This window comes from Manacus candei, unplaced genomic scaffold, assembly GCF_025592945.1.
Source record: "Manacus candei isolate 608988 ecotype Guabito, Panama unplaced genomic scaffold, ASM2559294v1 h1tg000107l, whole genome shotgun sequence".
Taxonomy (NCBI): Eukaryota; Metazoa; Chordata; class Aves; order Passeriformes; family Pipridae; genus Manacus; species Manacus candei.
The window spans coordinates 324,483-338,994 of NW_026138155.1; the positions used below are offsets into that span (position 1 = coordinate 324,483).

The 14,512-nt window shown below is 48.9% G+C and overlaps 1 protein-coding gene across 5 annotated transcripts in view; it reads right to left on the minus strand.

Annotated features, from left to right (window-relative positions):
* SHROOM3 (shroom family member 3) overlaps nucleotides 1-14,512 on the minus strand; it is a 67,212-nt gene that overhangs the window by 36,224 nt on the left and 16,476 nt on the right. The window contains exon 1 of one of the 5 annotated variants that reach the window (XM_051769423.1): nucleotides 1,577-1,633. The exons of the other annotated variants lie outside the window; for them this stretch is intronic. The gene's annotated coding sequence lies outside the window, so the exon portion shown is untranslated. Of the gene's footprint in view, nucleotides 1-1,576; nucleotides 1,634-14,512 lie in introns of those variants that run through there. 5 annotated transcript variants of the gene reach the window in all.

Sequence of the window (14,512 nt, forward strand, 5' to 3'; positions counted from 1 at the left end):
TCTTCTCATAAAACCCCCTGGGGTCTGTTCAGGTCTACTGAACACAGAGACATTTGTGGAGGCTCCTGGCTGCTGCAGAACCACAGCTTGCCCATCTCCCAGGGGCAGGACTCCCACACTCCGTGGCAGCAGGCCCTCTCCAAGGAGCAATGCCAAGGAGGCTGGAGCTGACCCTGTATGCAGTTGTTGCCTTCTGAGCAATGTTTTATAGTTAAACTTCTGGCCTGCTGACCTCTGGAAGAAAAGCCTCTGGGATTGTTAAATGACAGCCTGAACTTTCCCATAAAAAATTACAGTAATCCTTATTTCAGTCGAACTGAACTTCCCTCTTCGATTTAAGAACCAGAGGTGCCAAGCACTGTTCAGTATGGGCCAACAAGCTCTCAATCCTCTAAATCCCCATATTATGGACCTGCAGAGCACCCCTCCCTCTCCCAGCTGTAGGCTGGCCTGGACTTCACCTCTCTGAGTCAAAGGACTTTTAGGGCACTGATTTTTCCCTAACATTGTTTGTGCTGGAGTCAAGGAAAATCTTGACAAGCATCATGCAGGACCCGAGTCAGACCTCCATGGCTGAGGAAACACACTGGGATCTGAGCTTCACCCCACTGCTGACCGGGCTGAAGAAGGCAAAATAGGGCTGAGGTTTGGGATGAAAAATGCACGTGCTTCAACAGGTGCTGCTGGTGTCACATAATGTCACCCTAATTTAAGGCTGGGTATAGGCAGAAGAACGTGCAGAGGTCAGTCTTTAAAAGGCATTATAGCAGGGAATGAGGAAAATGGACCTCTGCACCTCCTGGGCAGAAGAAGAAGAGAAAGTTGGAGTGAAGGCAAATGAGGTCTGTGAGTCACATTCCTCCCAAATTTACAAAGACAGATGCTGGCTGATAACATTCTATTTGAACACAATTCTTTTCTTAGCCATTTTAAGGAGTCTGGGGGTCATTCCAACCAGGTGACAAAATTTCTCAGCTTCTGTCCCCGTATCCAGTTGCAAGGTGCTTGCCAGCAGAACTCCCTCCAGGAACACTACACTGCTTACTAAAGCATGCAACACGGTGAGAGCACCCACGAAAGTTCCCGCTGTTCTGATGCCTGGCAATTGCCTCTAGAGAAAGTGCTGTGAAGGGACCCTCAAACCCGGCAACTCTCGCCCAGCTGCAGCCCGGACCCAGCAGGGCAGCGGATGACGCGGTCCAAGAAGTGTCCGTGCAATCACAGCACAACGACGGGATTTAAATCCCACCTGGAGAATCCCTCCCGAGTAACGAGTTTCACACGCGGGGTCTGATCCTACACCCCTTCCCTCCCCGACCGCTCCTTCCCGGCATCCAGAGGCTCCGAAAACACCAAGCAAGAAAACAGCAGCTGGAAGGGGAGGGGGCGGGCGCCCTTGCCCGGGAAGCTCCGCCGGTGCCGGCGGGGCTGCGGGGCCGCCGCCTTTTGTTAGCCCGGCCCTGGCAGAGGGAGGGCGGCCGCCCCGCACCGCGGGCAGCCCCCGCACGCCGGGTCCCGCGCACCCCGCTCCCCGCGCACCCCCCGCAGCCCGGTGCCCCCGCAGGGCCGCACTCACCGTGCCCCGGGGCGCCGGCGGCTCCGCGCTCGCAGCCGCGCCGGGCGAGGGCGCCGGAGCCCAGCGGCGTGTCCGGCCGCCCCCGGCAGGTGCCGCGGCGGGCAGCCCGCCCCCAGCACCGCCCCGGCCCGCGGCAGCCCCCCGGGCACGCCGCGGGAACCCCGCCGCAGGAACCCCGCCGCAGGCTGCCCCGTCCCGCCACAGCCCGGCCGCCGGCTTCCGCAGCCGGGACCGAGCCGCCATCCCCCTCCGCCGGCGCGGACCGCACTGAACTGCGCTCTCTCCGAAGCGATGCCGTTCTTTCCCCGAGAGAAGTCCAGCCGCAGCATCCCATAAACCAGACGCTGCGCTGCCCTGATCGTCCATGGCTCGGTGGTCCCGCCGGGGTACCTGAGAGCGAGTGTCACCGGCCACAGCGAGCCACTGCAGGGGTGGCTTTAACAGCATCTGCCGTCACCTGCTACGTTTGTTTCATTTAATCAGCAAATGAGCTACGTGAAATTAGTTTAAAAGCTACATGAAACAACTGTTGTATCTCACGAAAAGATCTCACGACAGGCAGGGACAGGATAAATAAACCCTTCCCATTTCTCAAATTGCTGTGAATAACTAAATAAAACAAAACCTTTCAAGCCGCAGAATGATTTCTGGTACACACCAGGGGAAGGAGTTCAAGTTTAAGGCAGGATTTTGTACTTCCAATGCCCTGCTCTTGGCTGGCACGAAATGAGCGCTCCTCTGCAGGCTGCTGGGAGCACCAGAGAACTATGCAGAGGGAAGATGGCAAGTCTGTGGGGGAATGTGATGCTTATTCCCTGAAGGAAAGTACCTTTTGATCCCAAAGAGGTGACTGAAGGAGATACTGAAAAAGCTGTTTTTCAAAACAAGAGTATCTGGCCCATCTTTTATCCAGGAATGTCCAAAGGCCACCCAAAAGTATCCCTATTTTACATACAAGGAGACTGATATTTTATAGAGGGAGGAAAAGTAATGTGCCCTTAACCTGAGCAGGAAAGGATCCCACTCCCAACATGCTCTTCACAAGAGGCACTGGCTGCCCCGAGGCCATTTATTCACCTACCATTAAGCTATCACACCAGGTTACACAGATAATTTTATTTCTGTTTATAAGTAACTTATTCTGGCCTAGCTGTGGTTCCTCTCAGTCTCATTTGAACTAAAATATTTGATGGGTGCATCTGTATCAGATGAAATTATGTTCAACCAGTGCTGCTTTTCATGCTGACGTCTCTCTCCCTATCTGCAAACTCATAACCACCAGCCTGAAATGATTATTGCTTCACCAGCTGCAGAAATCATAGCGATAAACCAGCGTGGGAGATGCAGAAGAAACACTTGAGGTGAGGTTATAAAGGCAGAGAGCATTAGCTCCGAGTCCTAACTAGGAAACCCACATGAAGTAGCACCTCTCTCAGCAGGTTAGGTACCATTCCCCGTATTTTTTCCACTGGTGCTTCCTAGGGAAAATATTTTGTCAGTATAAAATCCGAGGTGCTCTCACACACCTGGTCTGGGAGGACTCCGAGCCCTCACAGCCAGATTTCCATCGGGGACACCACGATCCTCCTCCCGAGCACGTGCCTAAGGGGATGCGTCATCGGGATGGGTTAATAATTCCAACAGCTCCAAATCACTTTCTTATGACAGGAAAGGGCAGGTTTGGGAAGCAGGATTACACAGCCTGGTAATAACGGGGAGGAGGGATGACTCAGGTGGCGCCTTCCTGCCTGCCTGTCCCCTTGCAGATGGCAGTCATTAAAGGCATGGCTTTGGCTACCACCCCTCCTGATGGCAGGATTTCTCCTCTCTCTCACTGGAAAGCTATGTGGAACACTGTACCTTCCCACACTGGCATGTGCAGGGCATGTCACCTACTCAGGAGCTAGAGGGACCAACACTAATTTGCTTCATGAAATCACTCCAGATGGTTCTGTTGAGATTTTAAACATTTTAAGTGTACTTTGCATCTTGGCCAGTAACTCTGTGAGATAGCGGGTGGCAAACAGGTTCACAGACGTTACCAGGCAATGAAACAAAGTCCAGTTTTGGGATGTGATCATAAAAGCCCGTGAATGTTTGTCCTTCTGCGATAAAAACAACAACAAAAGCATTACCACCCGCAGCATAAACCTGAGGCTCCCCATAACCTTGGAGTATTTACTGAAGCATCAAGTACTTATGATAGCTCAGGGACTTGCCTTGAGGCAGATGACAGGCAGCTAATCCAAGTGGGAGTTCACTGGGAGGGATCACAACAAGCACAGAGTGCTGACAAAACGAAAGCTTCCACACCACTTCCAGCCAGGCCGCCCTGGAGCAGCGACCACAGCTTCCCTTAGACTGAACAGGCACGGGCAAAACATCCATGCCAGGGAGCTGAGGTGCTGCAGAGACCAGGCTTATGGCCTTCGGGGCTTACTCTGCAAAGAAAAGCCCTTCCAGACAAACAAACGAAAGAATGTCTGTAACAAAGCAGGGTTTCTCCACCAGGTGACTCCTGTGGCCAGTATCAAATGTTATATCCTTCAAGGGTTAAGAATCAGGAAGGAGACTCAGAGGGCTGTTTTTAACAGCCTAAAAAACCCTAAAGTATACACACCACTGTGATGGGCACTGGCTGCATTTGCTTTTGGGAATAGATGAAGATGCTCTAGTACTATGTGCCATCCACATCCCCCTCCACTTCCCTGTATACTCCAGCAGAGATGACAGGAATAACTCTGCTGTGGGAAACCAAAGGACTCGGCCATTCATCCAGGAGTCTTTTCTCCTTTGCTTTTGTCTAGTCACCACAAAAAAACCCTTCAAACCCTCAAATGAACATCAAAAATATGAGAGACTCATCAGAGGACCAACAGCAAATTAAAGACTAAATGGCAGAATGAGAAAGCCCAGGTGTCACAGAGCAGGGGAGTGCTGAGTGCATTTTTGGGAGGCTGTATTCCCCTGATGCACCTGGACCCTCAACAGTACCACTGGATACAGAGCTGGGATAGGGCTCTTGTTCACAGAGATGGAAAAAGATCTTATTTTTTAAGGCTGAGAGGACAATGATAAATGCTCCCAAAGGAGCCTGTCCTGTGGCTGTAACCCATGCCCCTGGCTCGCTGGCTGCTGCAGATGCCAGGCTGAGGACATTTGCTCAGGCAGCTGGTGTGAAAGGCGAGACCTGCATCACGTCTGCTGGTGGAGGGAGGGAAGGCGTGGGATGGACAGAAGGAATTGGTTTTTGAAATAAGCCACGGGCTGCACTGAAGGAGGATGATTTCCTTTGGGGAGTGCCTGCAGTGCTGACCTACCCACGGACCATGAAGAGCGAGAGAGAGTATGGAGGGGCTGGAGCCAGGGCCATCAATCAGAACTCCCCGGGAGGCTCCGCTTTTCCAAAACGTGCCCAGGCGCCTTTTGGTTTTGCAGACCTGAACCACGAGTTGTTCAGAGCCAGGACTGTTTGAATCCAAGCCCATAAAGCCAGGGGAAGTTTAGAGAGACTCCCCATTGGCTCATCTCCAATTCAAATTAACTCCTGGAAGGTGAGGAGCTGTTCAGATAAATATCAGAAACCGCTCTCTAATGGGTCAAGGCTGTTTTTTCCAGTGAACAAAAGGGATTTTTCTTGGATCTCTCTTACACTGCATATCTCAGACTGAGCTTAAGATAGCTGTGAAAAAAAATAAGGATTGAAGAAGTCCAAATCTTGCAGCAGTGAACAAAATCCATTATTAAATTTTCTCATGGAGATTTCTCTCAAAAAAACAGTTTAAGATTGAACTGAGTCTGAACACAAGAGGTTTGTAAGGAAGTTCACCGTAATGTCAAGGGGAATTCAGAAAGAAATTACATATTTACATGTGCAAACTCAGGAAAGTTAATTCCTAATGTTTTTATCCAACTACCCCATTCTCTAAACTGATACTTCCTAGACCATGTCCCTACATTTTTCCTTGGTTCTTGGTACCACAGTCACTGGGAGCACCACTCTGTGAGTGGAGATATCCCTCAGGGTAGAAGTAAATGAGGATGATGATAGCACAAAGAGGAAATAGTAAAAGGGTTCCTAAACATTTCAAGGAGAGGAAAACAGCAGAAAAGAGATGTCCACCTATTTTTCCCCCAGCATCCCAGAGAGGAGAAAGGAAGGCAAATGGAATGGCAGTTTTCTCTTGCTGTGAAAAAAAATCCCCTCTTTGCCTCTGAGCTACTGACAAGAAGATTTAGGGAAAAGAAGAGGAAAAAAGGACATTTGTACAGCGAAGAAAAAAAGAGAAGGCTTTGAAGACATAATTAACAGACTGTCCCAAGTCACTTCAGTTCAGCTGCATCACAAAAGTCTGACAGAGATCCATGGGACCACAACAACCTGCCCAAGAGAATAAGACACTAAACAAAACCAGTCACTCCAAAAACCCACCCCCTTCCAAATCCAGGGGGCTGGGAAGGGGAGGAGGCTGCAGCTGAGGGCCTGTTTTCCTGTTCACTAATAAATTTAGTTTACAGAACCTTTTGTGAGTCCTTTTTAAGGTTGTTTGTTGATTAAAGCGGCAAACAACAAACTTAGCCTTAATTTATGCTTCTTTTAACATTTTGAGCTTGGGGGGGTGCTTTTTTTAGGAGTTAATGAGGCAGAATAGGTTCTTTATGGGGAAGATATTTTCTCACCAAATTAAAACCTGTATTGAAAATAAAATAATGAGATGGAGGTGGCTTTTCTTTCAGAAGTAAATAAATCTTGGAGTAGGAAACTTCTCACGCACTTGGAACTGTCCTTATCGGGGAGATCTGAGAACAGCAGGTTCACAAGATGTTCCCACTCTCTTTTATTTTTTTATTTATTTTGCCTTCCTTCTTTCACAAAAACAGTAATAAAGCATTATTTGCTCAAAATGTGCAAACAGCTCCAGCATGTGAGAGCAGGGAAACACTGGGAGCTGTTCCCCTTTGGCACAGCAGAGCCATGAAAGCCCATGGCAGGGACTCGGCCCCACCACAACCCAGGCAGGGCAGAGGAATGGGCCACATGGTGCCACCTCAGGCACCTCTGCCAGTCCTAAAGTAGCTCCCAGCAGAACCCTAGGACTGAATTTTCTAAATCAAAGCTTCCTTGCTGCCTAAAATCAACTCCATTTTGGCAATCTGGTGTAGCAGCACAAGGAAAATAAAGAACCTGAGTGGGCAGTACTGGAAGCTACTGTGTGCCAGCAGTAATCAGCACCGGATGCCATTAATTGGGGACAAGCAGGCAGAACAAGGTCCACAAGTGATAGGAGAGCATCAAGCCTGGTTCCTCTCGGAAATGGGGAAGAAAGCCTTCCTTTCATGGCAGCTCCAAGCACCCTCGAGGTGATAACCGTGTTTGTCTTCGCCGGAAGGACCGACTGAACGCCAGCCTCGCAGGGATAAAACTGGTCGGTGCAGTCTGTGCCGTGCGTGGTGCTGGATGTGCAGCTGTGCTTTGGGGGGGTTCTGGTTTTCAATGAAATGTCAGGATTTTCTGTGGAAGAAGCCCACCTTTTTGGCTTATTCCTTACCAAGACTTGTGGTGTTTTGCTAGTTATCCCATGTTATGGGTAAGAACAGGGCTAAGCCTGCTCTGGAGTGCAAATATTTCCCTTCTGTCTTTGGAAATCTGGAGACAAGACACCTGTGAGCAGTCTGTAGCTTCCCCCAGGATGCCGGGAGCTTTGCAGGAATGCTGTCCTTATCCCCCTGCTGCTGGCAGGCTGAGCCAGGACAGACAAGTCCAGAGCACCTGCAGGCCGTGGAAAGCCGTGGCAATGACGGTGCCTTAATGGAGCCAACAGCTCACCTCAGATTTCAAAGCAGTTGTAAGACTCAGCACTGTCACAGAAGGGTATGAATGGGGCTGTTTTCATATCTCTCATGCAAATGTCTCTTAGCACAACAATGTTATCCGTTGTTATCCGCAAACAGCAGGATTTTATCCGCCGGTCCTCCTCTCTGATCATGGAAAATGTATACATGGTGTAGTCAAAGGAACTGAGCCAACAGCCAGCCACTCCCCGGGAAAACACAGCGCAGGAATGAGAAAAGGAACTCAACAGGCACCAAAAAGTCAACACCCAGGGAAATTTCAGCCTTTGGTAATGGCTGGGGAAGATCAGCCCCTGCAAACTCAAATGCTGTGTGGGGCCAACCTGCAAAGAACCTGTGTGTGTGAGAGAGAGAGAGAGAGAGAGAAATCAGCCAGAGAATGACTAAGAGAGGTGAAAAAAAGAAATTATGTGCTCTTCTCTCAGTCCTTGAAAGCACAGCAACAATGCCCTCGCATTAGCTGCAGACATGCAGCCATGGAGAGGCAAGGAAGCACTTCAGAAAGAGGTGAAAAAACAAGGAAAGCATCAACAAATCTCTGCAGAGAAGTTCCCAAAGTCAGGCAGGGAGAAGAGAGGGTTTCCAAAGGGAACAGACTGGCTAGACTGGGTTCAGTAAGGTGTCAGTGTCAATGAAGTATCCAGCAGAAAGATTTGCAAGCTGTGAGGGCATCCAAAGGCAATCCAAGAGGCATGCAGGCAAAGGAGGGAGACTCTAAGGGCTAAAATCACATAAGCTGGATGAAAGCATGTCCAGCCTGCTGGAGTTTGGAGGGACAGGAAGCAAAGCTTCTTCATGAGCTTCCCCACTGCTCGCTGTGCACACACCCACAAAGGGCAGACTGAAATTCTCCAGTACACTGAGCATCACCTGGGAATGCTTCCTGGCCTCTCCCACTGCAAGTGACCATCTAAATAAATGGAAAATCCCTCTTAGGTGCTGTGGACGTGATGCCTGATCCAAAGCTGCTGAATGGGATGGAAACCTGAGCACCTGTAGCACCTGTAGCTCCCCTCAGTTACGAACGCCCTGCAGAGCACTTACAATTCCCTTTCTTACTAAGAGCCACAGCATCAATCAGCATAACTCCCTTTTTCCTCTGTCTCTGGTGATGCTGGAAGGGAGACCCTTGTGGTGCCTTTGCAAGCTCCAGTTGTCCCAGTCACAAGACAGAGGCTGCACCTCCTTGCAGACACAGCCCTGTGCTGTGGGGCAACAAAAATAGGCCCCCGGGCTCATGAATTCAGTTCTCCTTCTCATGGGGACTCCCTGTCACAGACACGGTGTTGGACCTTGGAATGGGATGGGAACTACACTGGTGAAAAATTTACTGCAGACACTGATTCTGTTCAATGAAATACTGCAGGAAATGTCTACTGATTCACTCACACGGTTAAAAATAAATTGAACTGTTTTCAGGGTTTTTGGAATGAAATCAGAATCCTCCAGATCTCCCTCTCACCTGAATAATTTATTTTGTTTTGGATTTTTTTGTCACTGAATCCTCTATTTCAGACTTTGAGTCTTTCATTCAGGTTTTTTTCTTTACAACCTTCTGGCTGTCAGTTCCTCCACCGCAATCTCTCCCAATTCTTTCTCCTGTGGTCCTTCTAAACCCTCTTGTCTTCAAGAAAGGATGCAGCTTTTAAAATAAAACAGACTTTTTGGTAAGAATTGAAATTTGAGATATTATCAGGAGTGAATAAGCTGAATGAAATTTGCTCTAACATCTTCCAGCTGGGTTGGTTCTGCAGCACTGAAAATTATTCAGAGAAGTCAACATATTATAATCTCTCACACACACTGTGGTCCTGAGTAAACACGTGGTGTCTGTACAATACTCTGGATTAGCTTAATAAGCCAATGGATGTCACTGTTGCTCTGCACAAACCAAAATGGGGGAGCGCAAAAGGATAATTAAACCAAAATAAATGTATAGGAGGGAGTTCTCTAGCCTGGTGTGTGCCAGTGAGGCTGGACAACTTCTTCAGGGGCTTCCTAAGTGCATGTCTAAGGCCTTTGTAACTATTGTAACTACAGAGATAAGGACAGGCTGACAGCTGGGTGTAAAGCAGCAAGGCTCCTAAAAAAGGAACCTCATGGTTCCTGCCGTTTAACCATTTAATTTCCAACCTCTCCCAAATTTCAGCAGCAAGAAGCATTTGCTGATGAGTTTACTGGGAAGGATCCACCCCTGTGCAGCAAGATGCTCGGGGCTGGGACAAACTAGGTCAGCAGGAGGCTATTGCAGTGCTGGCCAGGGCTGCAGCTGCCACATTTCTAGGTCAGTGGTCACTCCTGCTTTAATGGGTTGCTAAAGGTTTAAGGCACAAATGGGGTTTTTGCTTGCATTCCTGGGTGCCAGGCAGCAGCCTGGTGACTAACGAGAGGCGCTGTCCGTTGAGCCTCACAGCTGCAGTGGGGGGTAGTTTACACTGAATTACTGACACAGCTCAGGGAAACCAGGAGGGAAAGGGAGAGTCACCAGAGCACAGAAAACATGGCCCAAAAATAGAGATAAAAATTTGAATGGTGTGAGGGAAAATGAAGAAAACCGCTTGGAACGGTATCAGGAGCACGAGGCTTCTGATCCAGGTCTAGTTCTGTCAGAATGTGAGAGCTGTGGGCTCAGTTGCCCCTTGTATATATGGACCCCTCTGTGACAAGAGCTCAAGGCAGCTGGAATTTGTTTCCTGAAAGGAAGGATATTATGTAATAAAAGGAAACAAAAGTGCCCGAGGCTTGCCTGAGTTTAATATATTTGAATCTAAAATACATGTGGGATCCCTCAAAGTCTTGGTAAGAAGAACAGTTCCACATGAAGAATAGTTCCACATGCTGTTTCACAAGTAGCCACTGTGCAAGCCAATAAAACGAAAAAAGGAGCCTCAAATGCCAATCACTGAGCTGAACAGAAGCCCTGAAGCACATCGGTCCCACCTGCTGTCCAGCAAGGAACTTGGGCTGAGACAGTTTCAAGATGCTGATGAAATGAATTCATTTGTTATCCTAGGAGATCCCTTGGGAAGATCTTCATGCTCTGTCTCAGAATAGGCTGAGCTCATTTGAGCCTCTCCCCAGAACCAGCAGCCCATGAGTTGTCCCATTGTAACGCAGAGGAACAAGCCTGTGGCCAAGCCTGTGCCAGGCCCTGCTGGTAGTCACTGTTTGTGCCTGCTCCGAGGACACGGGGCTGTTTCCCACGGCAGGGACTCCATCTGCTCTACCCTGTCATTAGTCCTCTGAGAGGCATCTCATCAGCTCCTTCCCAGAAGGAGAACTGCACTTACCATAGGTGTAAAGGCACACTTAAATTAACCTTGATCTTTTTTTAACTTTCAAATCTGGTCTCAAAACCTTCCCCCGTGCTTACGCCCAGCAGTTCCATCCACTTTCTCCAGAAGTTTTGCAGTGGCACTATGAGAACCTGCTGCTTCCCATCCAGCCCTGTGATCCAACAGCTCTGGCAGAGAGAAAATCCCTCTTCTCTGGATGCCCAGGGAACTGCTCCACATCGAACTCCTGTGCCGTGCTACCCTGATGTAACACACCCTGTGCTGACATCAATTAAACTCTTGTTAACTTCCAGCACTCAAACAAATTGTGGTTTGTTTACATTGGAAGTAGAGGAATTCACACTTAGCACTTAAATAACAAAAGTAACACTTGAATCTGTAAGTGGTAGAGAATGACATAACCCAGGGTTGGGTAAAACACTTAAAATCTTTGACCTCTAAATAAAAATGTCTCAATTTAAGTATATCTACGCTGCAACTCATGATAATTGCCTTGGGATTGTCATAGATACTAAGTATTTCTGAAAAGCCAAGCCAGGTGTATCTTAATTCTCAAACATTTCTACCCCAAGAAAAGGAGTGAATGAACAGTGATGTCTTCAGGAATCACACAGTAATCCAAGACTACGTAGCAACAGAGCACTGAAGGAGTGTTCATTTAATAGCTGAAAACAAGCCCATGCCCTCAATCCACCAGCCAGACACCTGGGAGCAATCTGCACTAAGTATGGTGGCACTGGCAGCCACAGTGCCCTGGTAGAAAAGGAAGGTGTCCTGGAATTTTATAGACTCAAGATTAAATTATAAGCTACACTGGTGCTATAAAACAAGGCTGCTCCACACCTGCTATCATTAGGCCCTAACTCCTGTGGGGTCAAAAATCCTCAGTGCCACCACCTTCTGTGTCCCTGCAAAGGCAAAGAGGTTTATTTCCTAGAATCAGACTGGAAGGATTGCAAATTCAGTGTTGGGGCTGCAAAACAGATCTCTCTGCAATCTCTGGTACTTCAACTAACTCCTGAATCTCATCCCCAGCCCCTGAATAAACAAACCATCAGGAAAGGAGCAAATATTATGCATTTTATACAGCTGGTGATCAAACATGAGAGCCAAGCCAAGGCAGGACTTGTCTGAGTGACACAATGCCCACCTGTGATTAAGCTCCCAGGTGATATGATGCTGTTCTGATCAATCTGTCATCATCTAAACACCAGAAACTCTCATTCTCACAACATGGAGCCCATATAGTGCACGACACAAAGCAGCCAGCAAACCAGGCACGCACAGGTTGGTGCAAGCTGGCACTGCTTTGCAGCTAAATGCCATCTCCTCTGCCCAGCTGGTTGCACCAGCACAACTGGGCTCACCTGTACAGCTTCATGCCTAAAAGAACAAGCAAATGACACCAAACAGAGCGAGAGGTGACAGCAAAAGGCAGCGTCCCATCCCTCCAGAAACGAGCAGCACTGAACTGCTTTCCACTGTCACCAAAGGGAGCTTAAGTTTTCCCGAGGGATGCGGAAGCCACAGCAAAAGGCCCGGGTGCCCAAGGGAGGTGTAAAATCCCAAAGGGATCTGCTGCAGCCTGTGGAGCTGGGTACGCACCGTCGTGGCACGGTCCAGAAGGCCAGGATCTTCTTCAGGGCGTGCAGGTTGTCCTGCATGGGGAGCGCTGCCAGGAGCCCGTGCTCGGAGAGGAGGGGAAGCTCCTTCACCATCGGCGCGTCAGGCTGCGATGGGCAAGGTGAGGCAGCGCGCGGGGAGGCAGGCCAGGGGCAGGAAGGAAGGAGCCAGCCCTGTTCACCCTTTTAAGAGGCAGGCAGGAATAATGACAGAGCTCTGCTCTCCAGCAGCCAGCCAGCCGTGGCTTTGCAGTAATTGCCCTTGCTGCAGGCACTGAGCTGAGGAGACAAGAGGACAGCAGAGTGAGGTGACTAAACCGAGGCAGGAGCAGCAGAAGGGATGCAAGGGGGACAAGGTGACTTGTTACCCCTCAGAAAAGTAGTGCCATTGCTTTGGAGCTAAGGCTGGGCCCCGGGTTTTAGTGATCCTGAACTGTCTGAGCTCAAACAGACCAGTGCTGCCCCAAAGGCTTGCACAAAGGAGTGATGGTTTATCCCAGCCTCATGTGATGCTTTGTCCAGAGCCTGGAATGTTTTTAAAACTGTAAAAGCTCCTGCTCCAGTGTCACAGTGGAGTCACAGCTCCTTGGGAAATGATAATATAAAGAAACCAAGGCCATGCCAGCAGTTCTCCCTTCCTTCCTGGTTTCAATCGGTTCCCTGTGTGATCTCTAACACTCATGAAGAAAGTTTGGAAGCAACTTTTACTGCCAGTTTCACAACCACACCTGCGGGTGCTCTCAGCCCAGCCCTTACACTGGGGACTACAGGCCCTGGCTGAATAACATCCTGATCTTTCCTGGCTCAGACACTGCCTCTTCAGACACTGCCTTTCCTCCTCCAGCAATGAGAACCGGTCCTGGGAACGTCCTGTGCTTCCAAGTATGGAGTGACACTGCAGGGCAGACTGGGGAAAAGCTGCTGTCACACGCGTCCCTCTTCTCCTTCTCTGCTGCTGCTTCCCTCTGCCCCAGGGGGGAATAGAAAGAGATGAAAAAGGAGCAGTAGGATGAAATTAATAAGGAAACCCCGAAAGAAATGAGGGAAACCACAAAGAAACCCAGAGAAAGGCAGACAAGGGAATCCTTGTGAGAAAAGGTCACCTAACAGAACCACACAAGATAACCTTTCTGTGCGTATTTGGTGCCAGCCTATCAAATTTACAATTAGGTTTCTCATAGAGGGTACTATAAAGCATTGATTAAAAGGATTTCATTCCTTATTATATTCTAAAAGGTAATGCCTCAGTTAGGCCCTGCATGTACTCATCTACATTAAGTTAAATAGTGTTTTCCTATAAGGGCATTTTTTCCCTACTGCCCCTGTTTCAGATCCTGAAGGAAGCAGGAATTACTTGACCTGTCGTATGGATAGTGAAGCTGAAGCACTGCTAAAATTTTTAGACAAAGATCTTTAAAAAGCAGGTGCCTAAATTCATGGCCTGAGTTTCCCCAGCATAGAGCAGTTTGCAGCCCCCACTGACTTCAAAGAGTCCGGCTCAGCCATTCACACAGTTTTGGGAAAGGAGGAAAAAGATAAGGATCCCTTCTGATGGAAAGCTTGGCCTGTGGGTCAGGACTGGGATGGGAAACAGGGCTGAGCAGAATGAAGGTGCAAGCACATCACAGGTTATTGTCCCCTCCCCATGCAAGGGGGCTGTGTCTTCTCACTGAATCGGTAACAGGAGATCAGACTACCTTCAGCTTGCTTAATGATGTGCTGAAATCCGACTTGTTTTCTTTAAGGAGTACACAGGCAGCAGGGCAGTGCTCTCCTTTGATCTTCAGCCTGCTCCTTCCCAGATCACTCTGGATATTGAACTCCCCCGCACGTCCCAAAGGACATACCTCCATAACACAGGAGGACCAGAAGCAAGGAAAGTACCAATAATCCCACTCCAAAACCAATATACCCACTCCACATCTCTAATTACAGACAGCCAGGACAGATCCACAAGCCCTGTGCTGGAGACAGGAATGTTTTTAATTACACAAGGTCACCAGGCTGCCAGGTAGCCAATGGCTCTCTCGAATCATCCTGGTCTGGTTTCTCCCTCCTCTTTGGATACATCTGGGGTTTCACAGACAAGACTCACTCAGGAACAGCTCCTCTTGGAATAGTTCACCAAAGGTACTGATGGATGTTACTGACCCAATACAGAGAAC